The 13,674-nt window shown below is 49.6% G+C and overlaps 1 protein-coding gene across 9 annotated transcripts in view; it reads right to left on the bottom strand.

Moving 5' to 3' along the window:
- ATP9B (ATPase phospholipid transporting 9B (putative)) overlaps positions 1-13,674 on the bottom strand; it is a 223,525-nt gene that overhangs the window by 202,554 nt on the left and 7,297 nt on the right. The window lies entirely within an intron of this gene.

The raw sequence follows: 13,674 nt of genomic DNA, 5'->3' as shown, positions 1-13,674 counted from the left end.
CGAAATATTAGGAAAAATGTATGCTTTCAAGTCATTTCTAAACACTCTGCTACAGACTGATGTGATGTAAAATTTGCCCAACTTTACATTCATCAACCAAAGTCGTGGAAGTGACTTTCGTAGGTGTCTGGAACACGGTGCGTCCCTTGGTTTGTGGTCAGATTTGTTATTCCCTTTTCTAAACTTTTCATTCAATGAAATAATTTCCTCCACAACCAGTGTCCCTCTTAGAGTTCAATAATCCTCTTGTGATTCAAAAAACAAGCAGCTTACACTATCAAAAACCCACGTATCTTTCCTCAATCGTGGACATATTTACATTTTAAAAATAAAAGCTTAACTTGAGAACCAAAAATTCGTCAGAAAATGGAACGGAGAGCCCACACACGCCATCTTATTTGATTTTACATCAAGCCTCCTCGGTAGGTATTAGTTCAATCGTAAACACAAGACAGCAGACCTCTCTGTCCCTGGGAGAGGATGGCAGTCACTGAAACTGAAATTTCTCCTCACACCCTCTGAAGGCCACTGACTTCACAGAAGACAAAGAAAACCAACCAAGCCCAAGACTACAGCGTCAATGCGCACCACACAATGCCACAGCCCATTCAAAGACAACAGCAAACCTGAATCCGGATCAAGTCAAGAAACGCACAGAAAACACACTGAACTCAAAATACTTAGAACAAAGACAGACGCAAATTGTCAGAAGCAGCCAGAGGAAAACAACTCATCCCAAATAGAAGCACAAGAATTCAAACGCCCGTACAGGAGAGGGACTCCATGTCCAAGTTCCGGGGGGGGGGGGGTTCAACCCAGAATTCTAAATCCAGCAACAAGATCCTCCAGGAATGAAAGCAAAGCAAAAACATTTTCAGATGAAAGATGAAACTTGCAGGATGTGTTACCGGCAGACCTCGTACAAAAGAATGCACGGGGCACCTGGGTGGCTCAGTTGGTTGAGCAGCTGCCTTCGGCTCAGGTCATGATCCCAGCGTCCTGGGATCGAGTCCCACATCTGGCTCCTTGCTCCGCAAGGAGCCTGCTTTTCCCTCTGACTCTGCCTGCCACTCTGTCTGCCTGTACTGGCTCTCGCTCGCTCTCTCTCTGATAAATAAATAAATAAAATCTTAAAAAAAAAAAAAAAAGAATGCTAAAGAAAGTTTCAAGATGAAGAAAAATGATACCATTAGGAAACTTGGAATTTCGGGAATGAAGAACACAAAATTCTTTAAAACGTGTATGATAACTGAAAGCAAAAGCCGGACATCGCACGGGGCAGTTTCCAGCACAGGAGCACGGGAGTGGCCTCGGCGGCCGTCCTGCGCGGGGCAGCAGTTCCACGGCTGACAGTCAGTGGGAGACACGAACCGCGAGGCGCGGGCTGCGCACACTGCGGTCCTCAGAGCGGAGCCTCTCCACAGCGGAGCCTCTCCACAGCGGTACCGCGAACATTCTGGGTCACAGAATTCTGTTGACGGAGCACCCTGCGCATCGCGGCATGTTCAACAGCACCTGGGTCGCTACACATTTGACACCAGTAGCGGCGTCCCCCCAGGTGTGACAATAACAGTGTGTCCGTACGATGTCAAATGTCACCTAGAAGACAAAAAATCACTACCTACAAAAAAATAAAAATACTTGAAATGTAATGGCCTATAATGTTAAAAGATTAAAAGTAAAAATATGGAAAAAGATGCAATACAAATGCTTTCAAAGGAAGAACAGTCGCTACTGTAATCTATGACAAAAAGACATAAAACACTAGAAGGGAGGAAACGCCCAGGATAAAGGACGCCGCACGGTGACGAACGATCCAGTCACCTACGAGCTCGAGCGGTCGTCAACGCGCGGGCGCCTCTCACCAGGGCAAGAACACGCAAGTGAGGGAGAGACGGACCCAGAACCTGCTGGAGACTTCGTGACTCCTCGCTCAGTCACCGACAGACAGCGTGTCAGCAAGGACACCAAGACGCGGCCGCCACCCCGGCCCACCCCCGCTGGCCGCCGCGGACAGAGGGACAGAGCGCCGCGCCCTGCACAGCAGAATGTCCGCAGCAAAGGCGCCGTGAACACACCTTCCCGGGCCGCGTCCAGGCCGGAACGCGAACTAACGAATCCAAAAGAACTGAAATTAGACAAAGTGTGTTCTCTCACTGCAAAGGAATTTCTTCCGAGAGTCACCAACAGAAAGGGGTGTCTGGGGGGCTCAGGCAGTTAAGGGTCTGCCTTCAGCTCCGGTCACGGTCCCAGGGTCCTGGGATCCAGTCCCGCATGGGGCTCCCCGCTCGGCTGGGGGCCTGCTGCTGCCCCCGCCCCTCCGCCTCGCTCAGGCTTGCACTCTCTGTCTCTCTCCATTTCCTCTGATGTAAATAAAATCTTAAGAAAAAAAAAAAAAAAACCACAGAACAGGGATGTCTGGATGGCTCGGTCGGTCAAGCGTCTACCTTCAGCTCAGGGTCCTGGGACCCAGCTGGCCGTCTGCGGGGGGTCTGTCTCTCTGTGGCTCTCCCCCTACTCATCCTCTCTCTCACTCTCTCTCTAAGGATGTACTGGACGGCGACTGACATAACGTAATAAAAATATAAAAAAAAAATAAAAATAAACTTGAAAAGTAAATAAAGCAATAAAGCAAATAAAATAAAACAGAAACAGAAAGATATCTGGAAAATCCACAAAGACCTGGCGGGCGGGGCGGGGGGGTGCACAGAAGCACCGTTTGGGAACAGAACCGTCCCGGTGCCGGAGAACCACCCACTGATTACTACAGCGGCCAACGGAAACGCACGATGCGCAAGAGCAGCAGCGGCTTCAGCTAGCTTCCCACTGAGAACCAGTCGCCACAGGACTACGTGACGTCCGCCGGCGGCTGTGACACAGCACACACCCAGCACTCCTGCCAGCACACACACACGCTGACCTACGTACTCAATCCCAGAGCAGCGGTTCTCAAAGTGTGGTCCCCAGACCAGCAGCATCACCTGCGAATGTGACAGAAATAGAAGTCTCGGAGCCACCCCAAGAAACCAGGAACTTCTGGAACTAGCCCACAACTGGTGTCAAGAGCCTTTGCACTCCGCTGTTTGAGAAGCACTGCTCTGGGGCTGATTTTCTTATGACGGGACACACACAAAAGTAAGAACACTTCAGCTAAGCCCACACGTGAGACAAACCACCGGCCCGGACACTTCAAAAACGCCATGTCACCAGGAGAAAGAAAACCACCACAGGGGCGCCTGGGTGGCTCCGTGGTTAAAGCCGCAGCCTTCGGCTCGGGTCATGATCCCAGGGTCCTGCGACTGAGCCCCGCATCGGGCTCTCTGCTCAGCGGGGAGCCTGCCTGCCTCTCTGCCTACTTGTGATCCCTGTCTGTCAAATAAATAAAATCTTAAAAAAATGAAAAGAAAGAAAGAAAACCACCACAAAGAATTCTCCAAATGAAAACGAACTAAAAAGATAAAACCAAATGAAACAATTGCTTGATTAAATCTTGACTGAACACAAAGCTGTAAAAGACATTTTTGAAAATGTCCTAGAACGTCACGTTGGGTCATAGCTGTACTAACCTTGGGGATAAACCAAACGCCACTCAAATCTGAACTTTAAAATGGCGAAGGATATGTTGTGTATCCTGCCACAGATTGAGAAAAAAAGACTGCTGTGACAACAGAAGACATCCGAATAGAGCGGTAGATGCCACGCCAGAGTCGCTGTTCATGCTCTTGGCCAGAACGACAGTGTCGTGGCTGGAGAACCCTGCTTCCCGTGGGGAGACCCTTGCCAAAGGTCTTACCAGGGAAGCAGTGAAGAATGGGTCAGCACAGGGAGAAAACCAGTGAGGCCTAACATCGCCAGCTGCTGAATCTATGTAAACTGCAAGAACATTCTTTTGACTCCTCTGTATGTTGGAAATACCTCAGAGTGGACAAGTGGGGAAAATGTATCCATGCGAAAAAAATTTAAGACCCAAAGTGATGCTTCGAATTCAGCTTTCTCCATCTTTTTTCCTGCCATTGTGTCCAAGACCGGTCGTCATCTGGACACTGTTGTCTGCACCATCATTAAGATCTTCCTTCTCCAGATGGCCTGTGGGCTCCCAACCAACATTTTGAAAATGAAGGCCTAAGAAGAATGACCATGGTGAAACTCCGGACAACCAGGAGTCTCCAACAACAGAAGTCCTTCCGTCCGGCTCTGGAATGTCCTGAAACGTACCCCTACAGGACACAACCAGCTTGCAGTGCCCGTGACGGACACACCAAGGCGGAGAGCGCCAACAAGCTGTGTGCGTGCTGAAGCGGTTCTCTTCTGAGCGGTCCTGCAGGGAGTCTGTGGACCTGCGTGTGAGTACGTGTGCGCGGGTGTGGGTGTAGGCGTGTGTGCTGCCGGTGCCAGGCAGCCCTGTGCTCACCAGGATTCTGTGAAAACGTTGGAAGGCAAGACTCCAGAAGCCACGACCTTCTTGAAACTTCATTCTTGAAGCGGGTACCTCGCGGTCCCAACATGAGTGGCGCTCAGGGATGGGAAAGATGCCCTTGGACGGTAAGGCCAAGGCCGACCTGCTACCTAAGCTGCTTTCACCATCTGGGTAACGTGTGGTAACTACACATCCAGCAAGGGGCTTACTGAGTTACAGGTCACTGAGGCATCTGCCACTGCGGAAAGACGTTTGTAACTTCCCACTAAATGATGTGTCAGTGGAAGTATCTGTATACAGAACTTTCTCCAGATTTTTACATGAATTCTTTCCAAGAACCCCAGAACTGTAATTGCTATATAAAGTCGTACGCTCTGAACACTTGAAATACCACTGCCAACTGCAAACCGAAACTCCAGCCCCTGCAAGTGCTGTGAACAACACCGAAAGCACGTCTGCCTCACCCTCACCAGATGGGAGTCAACGCAGGTAGCCTTCGGTTGGAAGGGGAGGAAGGCAGCATCTTGTCGTCCCGGGCACTTCTGCTATCCACAGCGTCCGGTGCTGCTACCACGAACTGTAGCCAAGGCTGCGCCCATGCCTTGCAGAAATCGCAGTGGAGCTGGGCATACGTGGGACGTGTGCCCGGGGGGAGCACCCCCAGAACCAGGACCCTCTCCCGTGGCTCACACTCAGCAGCCCTGTGACACCAGCCTCCTCACAGGTGAACCTTCACTGGCCAAGAACTCAATGTGCCTCTTCAGCAAACATCAGCAGGACTGTGAGTGCTCTCGTCAGCCATGCGGCCCCCAGTGCTCTGCTCTGGCTGGTTTTTGCCCATAAGCCCTATTACTTTCAGTGAGTCCTTCTACCAAACACGAAGTCCTACAGGGATGGACACGGGACCCAACAACAGCAGTGGCCGTATGATTTATGCAAGAGCCCATCTCTTCCACGCTGATTTGTAAGACCTCTTAAATGTGTGAGGGTTGTTTGGGGGTCAAGGAAACAGGACTTTAACCTACAACCACATGGAACTCGAGCCCCTGCAGGGACCTACAGCAGGAGACCAGCATGTCGACACCGACTGCAGCCCTGGGAGACTGTGAGGCTCCGACCGGCAGAACTGGGAAGTAATACATTTGTTTTCAGCTACTAGATAGATGATCACTTTACAACAGCAACAGGACACTAACACAACCAGTGACGTGGTCTCGCTTTCTTCGTATTCGGAGTCCGCTTACAATCCTGCTTCCCGCTCCCAAGCCCTCCTCTTTCCCCTCTCCTGTGAAGCAGCCGCGGTGGGACAGGCGGGTCGGCAGCAGACAGCGGCGCTTTGCTCGCAGAGGACAGAGTGCTGACAGCCTCTGCCCAGACTCTCCCGGGCACCCCGATGCTTCAGGGCAGTGACAATTACACATCAAGGGGAAGTGACAACCGGCACTTGACCTGTCCCGGAACCACCCGCCCTCACACCGTAAAGCGGCGAATGAGGCTGCGCAGATGGTGAGCGGATGCTTAGCGAACGTGAACCCCCCAACCCTTCTCCTCCTCCCAAGACTTCATATGAAAAATAAAAACCACGTATCTGAAAATACGGGAGTACAGAGAGTCCATGAGGCTGAGGACCCCACGGAAGATCACCTCTCCTCAGTCTTACAGGAAGCAGAACAGACACTCTGCAAGCCCCCTGGCCACGGGGGGTGCAGGGACCCCATCAACTCTTCGCTGAGCACCAACATGTGCGTGCCTACACGGAAGACACGACGGTCCGAAACGGACCCGGCCCGCGCGTCACGGGGCTCAGACTCATTGGCTGTCAACTGACGACGATGGCAGTGGCAGCGGGCAAGATGGTCCCCTGGCTCTTGCAGGGGTGCCGCTGGAGTCCAGGCTGCGGGCGCTGCGTCCAGGTGGGGGGGGGGGGGGATGTGAGCGAAGGCCCGCCGGAGGAGGGCAGGAGGGCAGCGCCCGGCTCAGGAAGGCCTGCCAGCCGCCCAGGCCAAGCCACAGCTGTCCGTGGGGAGCCTGGACCCGGAGTCGGGACACAGAAGCAGCCTGCTTCGAGATCACGCACACAGCCAGTAACTCCCACAGGGAGAGCGACGAGAGGTCCAGGCCGCTGCGTCCGGCGCCCAGGCCGCCCAAGACAGCAGTGTGTTCTGAAAGATGAGACACAGACATACACACATGTAAAAAGGAGAAGAAAATGTCTCCCATAAAAACGGAAGATCAAATACATGATCTACCTTCAGTACCGAAGATACTGCTTTTTCTTAAGGCTGAAACCTACCGAACAGAAAATGAGAGATCATGACAGAATGTAGGAAGCTGGAAAGCGGAGGGACAGACGGTAAACAGAGAGATCCGAGACCCGAGACCAACAGAAGTGTCGGCACCGCAGCGGGAAGCAGGAGAACCCCCAGACCCCGGAGGGCAGGTCGGGCGTCTCGTGGACCTCGGCAGGGGTGTGCAGGAGGAAAGAGTAGGACACGACCGAAGGCTACGAGGAAATATCTGGGTGCTCCGACGACCCATCCCCACAAGGATCAAGGGACAGTGAGCCGCTGGGCAAGGAGCGCAGGAGAGAAAGCAGAGGCGAGGCGAAGGGAAGGCTAGCGAGCGCCCGCGGGAGCCCTGGGCCGCGTCCTGCCTTCCGCATTGAGAGGAGGAGGAAGGGCAGACGCCCGCGGCCGGTGTTTGCTGACACTGCCAGGCCAGAATCGAAACAGCTCACATAAGTTCACTTCATTCCTAGTTTTAGAAAATTAACATAGAAAAATTTTACTATAAGACAGAAAAATCACGGAAATTTCCGAAACAAATATGGTCGATCCGTGTGACGTGACATCACTCAGTTTAGAAAGAGGAGGGACGGTGACGGTGCTGAGGCTAGACGCGTGAGGACGGGGCGCGCAGCCAAGTGAGCCAGACACCGGGGGACAGACCCTGAAGGTCTCTACTCCCACCAGGGGTCGACGGTCAACTCCACAGACACGGAGGTACCGAGGCTGCGTACGAGGCCCGGGAGGGGAGCTCTGCTCTATGGGTGCAGAGCTCGGGCTGGGGAAGAGGCAGGAGGCCTGCGGGCGGGCCGTGGGGACAGCGGCACAAGGGCAGGACAGCACCGCACCACTCACTCGGGGAGACGCGGCTAAGACGGTAATTTTTGTGTGCCCGGTAGAATTTTCTTAGAAAGGAACAATTTCTGTAAATATTGCTGATATCCGGCTCCCCAGCAGCCAGCCACGTAACCCCCGGCCGATGGCTATTTCCTCATCTTTATGCACATCTCCAACATTCCAAGCTGGTTCCTACCCCGACGTCTGCCTGAACACGCCACAAGGACCCTGCCCCTCCTCCTCCCGCCGGCTGCCACAGATCAGGCCCTGGAGTCCCTGTGGTTACCCTGGAAAAGCCAGATGTGCGCCACCAGGCACGTTCAGGCAAGCTCGATCCCTTGGGGAGCCCAAACCCCAAGGAAAAAGAACCCCTGCAGGCCTCCTGCACTGCGAGGCCCAGAGAAGGGGGCTGCGGGCCAGGGCGCCCTCCCGCAGCCAGGCGCCCCAGGGGCCTGGATTCCGCACGGTCCCAGAAGAAAAGCTGAGAGCAAATGACAAACTGGGGGACACATGACAGCACAGACATAAAACTATTCCTCGTAAATAAAATGTAAACAAGCGAACACTCTGACAGACAAGCAAAGACGGTTCATAAACGAGACAGACCGCTGTCTGCAGAGATCACGGGCGGCCGCCCCGGGAACCCCCACCCTTTCCACACACCCCTGCGGGGATGCTCGGGGCTGGCGCTGTCCTGAGGGCCGCGGGGAGCCCCGGGAGGACAGATAGCACCAACACAAGCGGGCGCGCTCCTTGGCAGAGGGAGGCGAGCCGGGAAGACTGCCGTAAAGGAGGCGTGAGGGCCAGAACGAAGCGGAGTCGCGGCAGGAGACACGAGCCATGACGGAGCCCAGCACGGAGGGCCGCGAGGCCTGGAAGGGGCTGCAGAAGGCCCAGGACTGGAGAGGAAGCTGCGCAGCCGGCCGCTGTGGAGGCCGGCAGGGTCGAGTCCCGGGGCGGGCTGGCTGGCCAGCGGGAGGAGTCTCGCTCGAACTCTCACTGCAAGGGGAAGCCAGTGGAAGGTTTAAATAGGAATAATTTTTGTTTTCAAAAGAACTTCTAAGACACGCAAATTAAAACAATTGAAAGAAAGAATTCTTAGCACTCCGTATGCTTAATTACCAATCTTGGCCAACGAGTCTCTCTTAATGGCTGGTAAGAGCATGAACAGCTCTTCTGGAGGACAGTTTGTGACAATGCACCAAAGGCCTCTTTTTTGTAATGTGAATAAATTTTAAGCACAAGCTCCAGTTATCCTATGACAACATGAATATTTAAAAACACGAAAAATGTATATACGATTGATCTACAAAGACGACCGTTACTGTGCTATGCTGCTTAAAAGTCTACCCAAGGGGCACCTGGGTGGCTCAGTGGGTTAAAGCCTCTGCCTTCGGCTCAGGTCATGATCTCAGGGTCCCGGGATCAAGCCCCGCATCAGGCTCTCTGCTCGGTGAGGAGCCTGCTTCTTCCTCTCTCTGCCTGCCTCTGATCTTTGTCTGTCAAATAAATAAACTCTTAAAAAAAATAATAAAAGTAAAAATAAAAAGTCCACCCAAAAAGCACGGAAGACTTCCGTATCAGTGACTAGACCTGGTCACACGTGTCCGACAACCACACTGTCGCTGACCGCAGTCAGTGGAGGGAGAGTCACTTGGAGGAGCCGGGAGAGGGAGGCGGCACCTGTCTCCCCACCCCCACCTGCCCCAAGGGCCGCCTCACTCCAGGCACCACGCACAAGACCACACAACATCCCCACAACAAGAGAACCACCATCTTAGACGCTCAGGCAAAAGCTCCTCTCATCCGTCAGGAAGCGGGCCTAAAACTGAGTTAATAGGTTTCCTCGGAAAAATTCCTTTTTTCTTGTTCTCTGCATCAGCTCACTTCTTTTACAATCGTCAACTAGAAAACGAATATGTATACAAAATGCAATTAAAATTCAAAGTGCTCCTAAAATATATTATAATACAGTGTATGGAATGAGATTTTCACTCTTTTTCATTAAGTTCTTTGAGCTACTGTGTTGCATTTTAGCAAAAGTCACAATCTTATCAAGTTTAACGCTAGAAAAGTAGTACAAAGAGCCTGAAGGATAATGAACATAACCAGCATCATGTTTAGTAACCTCCACTTCAGAGATGGAGCCTTTGAACTGGCAAGCAATTTATTCCATTTCCAAAGCAATTTTCCTATTGTATTGAAAATTTTACCTCAGTATTTAAAAACAATAAGATGATGAATAATGGATTTTTTCAGAGACAGGATAAGCAGAAAATCTTAAGTGTCTTTGTTGCCTAGTGTCATACACACTTAATTGGTTTGTCACTCAAGAAAAATCAACGTTTCCAGCAATTAAGTATAATTCTGGAAACATATTTTTAAAACGAGTAAAAACAATGTGAACAAAGACGACAGAACAGATGATACCAAACCCAAGGGTACTGCCACACGAAGAAATGGAGACAGCGCTCTTAGCTGCTGCCAAAGGTTTAGAAAAATTGGGAACTTTCAACAAAACACTCAAGTACTAGAAGGTGCATAATTTACATGGATCTGAGTAAAAGTAAAAGTAGGTCAATACAATAACTAGCTTAAACTCACAGCAAGTATCGAACAGCCGTATTGTTCCCATTTTGAGGAGAAGCATTCCTGGGAAGCCAACTGATAGGAAAGGGAGAAACCATTTAAAATATGCCTAGTGCTTAAGCCTTCTTTAAGAAAAATAAACACTGCCCCCTTTGCCTGCATGTTAATAAAGTAGAGAAACAAAGAAACAAAGTGCTATAAAGAAATGCGTATGTTTCCTTCACCAAACACAGTTCCAAGTTCAAGTGTGTCACTGATGAGTCATTAACAAGCAGCAAAACCCTATCCTGGGAAGTTGGGACTCTTCCTTCCGACAACAGCAGAGGACAGACAGCAGAATAGCTGTTGGAAAATGAACAAAAGAGCACTGCCTGAAAAGCACACCTTGACCTTAGCAATGAAAACAAGCAAGACAGGCAAGGGCCAGTCAGTCCTCGTGCCCAGAGACGCCCGCCGCCCGCATGAGCTATGTACATGGTAACCTCGGAGCCACCGACTCCTCTTCCGCGGGGTTCCCTAACAAGCCTCAGTGCCAATCTCCTGACATAAGGTATGACAGCAACACGACACATAAATGGAAACAAGCTTCTAAATTAGAGCTGATGGTACAATATCTAGTATTCTGTAAATACCAATCCAGAAATTAAAAGCTAAGTGGCCAGTTAGCTCAGGACACATAATCCAGTTTCCTGAAACTGTGATGTTCATAATCACCAAATCTATCTTCGTGCTAGTAACTGTCAGTTGTAGAAGATGAAGTGAAACATACCTTTTCTGGCAGGTTTAAAGAATTTCGAAAGCTCAAGTGAACTACAGATCCTTAAAAGTAGGTCTCTGGCTCCAAAGAGTCCTGGGCCTGAGCACTTGGATAAATGCTACCTTAAGACTCACTCAGGAGGGGCGTCTGGGTGGCTCCACTGGTTCAGCGTCTGCCTTCAGCTCAGGTCACGGTCCCAGGATCCTGGGATGGAGCCCCACACTGGGTTCCCTGCTCAGCAGGAGTCTGCTTCTCCCCTCCCTCGGCCATTTCCCCTGCTTATGCACCCTCTCTCTCTCTCAAATAAATAAATGAAATCTTAAAGAAAAACAAAAAAGGAAGTGCCATTGGTACTTGAAAAAAACCTTTTCAGTTGTGAATCATCACAGAAAAACAGAAGTTTGATCTTTTACAACTAGCAAGGTATTTTTTAGATCATCATCATACTTGTACAATTTTTAAGATTCAGAGAAAATTGTGTATAGACACTCAGAATGAGAAAACTAGCATTAAAAAATTTGTGTTGCCTCTATCAAGAAACGCACTAATATTTTAGAGATAATCAGACACTAGCCATCTGTTCTCAGCATGAATCTCTTCTCAAACACTAAAGTTTAACTATTATAATACTGCAAATGGCTCTAGGCAGGGCCAAAAGCTACACTGCGACATGAAGCAAAGAAAAGGCACTAACAGACACAGATAAACAAAATGATGTCCAGTGTCAGTCATTCTTCTTTCCACTGTGAAGATGATCTCAATGACAGAGGCACCATTTAAGAGACAGAAATGGAAAGTCAAATTCACAAATACCTTACTTTTACCCAGCTATACAAAATACAAGAAGAAAATCAATGCCTCACACTCGTTTATAGAAAATGATCTTATATAGTAATTATACTCTTACTGAACTATTAAATACTATGCATGGGACACAGCGTTTCATTCACCTAATAACTTCCGAAAAAAAAACCTATAAAAAAACCACCCCCCTCCAAAGAAATCAAGAACATCCTCATGTATCGACGACACTCAAATCCTATCTAATTCGTCCCCTTGAAATTTTCAAGTAAAACCCAATGATGAAAAATTTTATACAAGTTGTAACAATCTATGATCACTATATTTTAACCACATGTGTCCTAAACTGGTATGATTATAATGAACCGAAAGTAATTTCACTCCAAGGAAAACCTGAGAACCTGTAAAATACATTACGACTCCTTATACAATATGAACACAAAATGACATTTTTACATGGTCAAAAAAAAAGCCTTTTAAAACGTACAAAGCAAGAAAAGCCCATATCAAAGCTGTTTTCCTAACCACCAATTAGCTATCCATTGCCAATGTGGAGGAAAAGACCTCGTAATATAAACCTTTGCTCCTGGAAATGTAAGACTGCATTTGCACTTTTTATTTTTTTAATCTATTTTTTAGCTGTATTCTAATTTATAGCAGACATTTCCCAAAACAGAAATACTAGAAAAGCCGTAATATTGATATAGAACTTTAATCTATTCACTTTACAGTTCTGCACTTTACAGTTCTGAAGTATGAAACGAGAGATTTTCTTATATATCAAGTTAAAAGTACTCTTAAAACCAGCTTTGCTAAGGACATCTTACTGCCATAAGCATACCTACAGAGATGAGGGGAGGTGACCAGAAGTGGGGCACCAGGCCAGGCTCTCTCGGAGGCAAAGCAAACCCTGGGACACCCAGCGCCTGTAGGGGCGGCCGCACTCACCCGTGAGGGCACGAGAACACCGCATTTTACACTCTACATGGGAGACCCGTATCCAAACAACTTGCTAGTGAATGAAAAAATAAATAATAAGACTGACTTTAAAATCAAAAGAGTAAAGACAAAACCAGAACAAAAGTAAATGACTCCTTCCTGCCAGTTCCAGGGCAAGACTCCCTCCCCCAACCCGCACCCGCCCTAGCGCACCTGTAACCCTGCAGAGGACACGGGAAAGGTGAGGAGCAGGAGGCAGACTCGGAGAGACCTCAGACCCCAGAGGGCACACAACAGTGATGTCCCAATGTGCTCCTTCGACCTCCTTTATCCCCAGCTGTGCACTAGAGAGTCAGCAGCTGAAAAGCCAGGGGCACAAACCAGAGAGCCCCTGAGAACAGCCCGGTCCCTCCTGCCATCCCTACCACTGTCATGGGAACCTAGAGATGAAGGCCCCAGGCCGTACTGGAGGAGGCCACAGGCTGCAACAATCAGGCACTCCTCCCGCCCCTAGGAGACTCGGGGAGGACAGCAGAGCCCCACGGGCACTGCAGACCCATGTCCGCCCAGCGGGAAAGGGGCACCCTCCTCTCCCAGGTGTCAAAGGGGTAAAGAGTAAGGTGTGTCCTGGGCAATTATGAACATACTTGAAGCAAGCGACAATAAACAAAGGAGAAACAATGAACTTGAAGAGTGAACAACAGAAATCACCCCATCTTGAGGGAAAATGGACTTAAAACGAATGAGGAGACACTCGGGCCCCTCTGAGACACAGGAAGAGGTCACACAAGGTGTCTCCAGAGGGTTTAGAAGAGCTGAAAGAGAGGGGCTCAGAAAGTCTTCAGACAAAGGGTAGCTGAAAACTTCTGACTTGACAAAAGATATTAAACTTGTAGATCCAATAGGCTACGTGAACCCAGACAGTATCAACCCAAAGAAACCCATGCCAAGACCCATAATATTCAAACTACTGAACTGAAGACCAGAAACAACGCTTGGAAGGAGTGAGAAATGACATCTGACCCACGGGAAAAGAAAACAATCCAAGG

The sequence above is a fragment of the Mustela putorius genome, unplaced genomic scaffold (assembly GCF_011764305.1).
Source record: "Mustela putorius furo isolate JIRA1106 unplaced genomic scaffold, ASM1176430v1.1 tig00000835_pilon_pilon_pilon, whole genome shotgun sequence".
NCBI lineage: Eukaryota > Metazoa > Chordata > Mammalia > Carnivora > Mustelidae > Mustela > Mustela putorius.
Note: the sequence above shows the minus strand (reverse complement) of the source record. Positions and strands in the feature narration are given on the sequence as shown.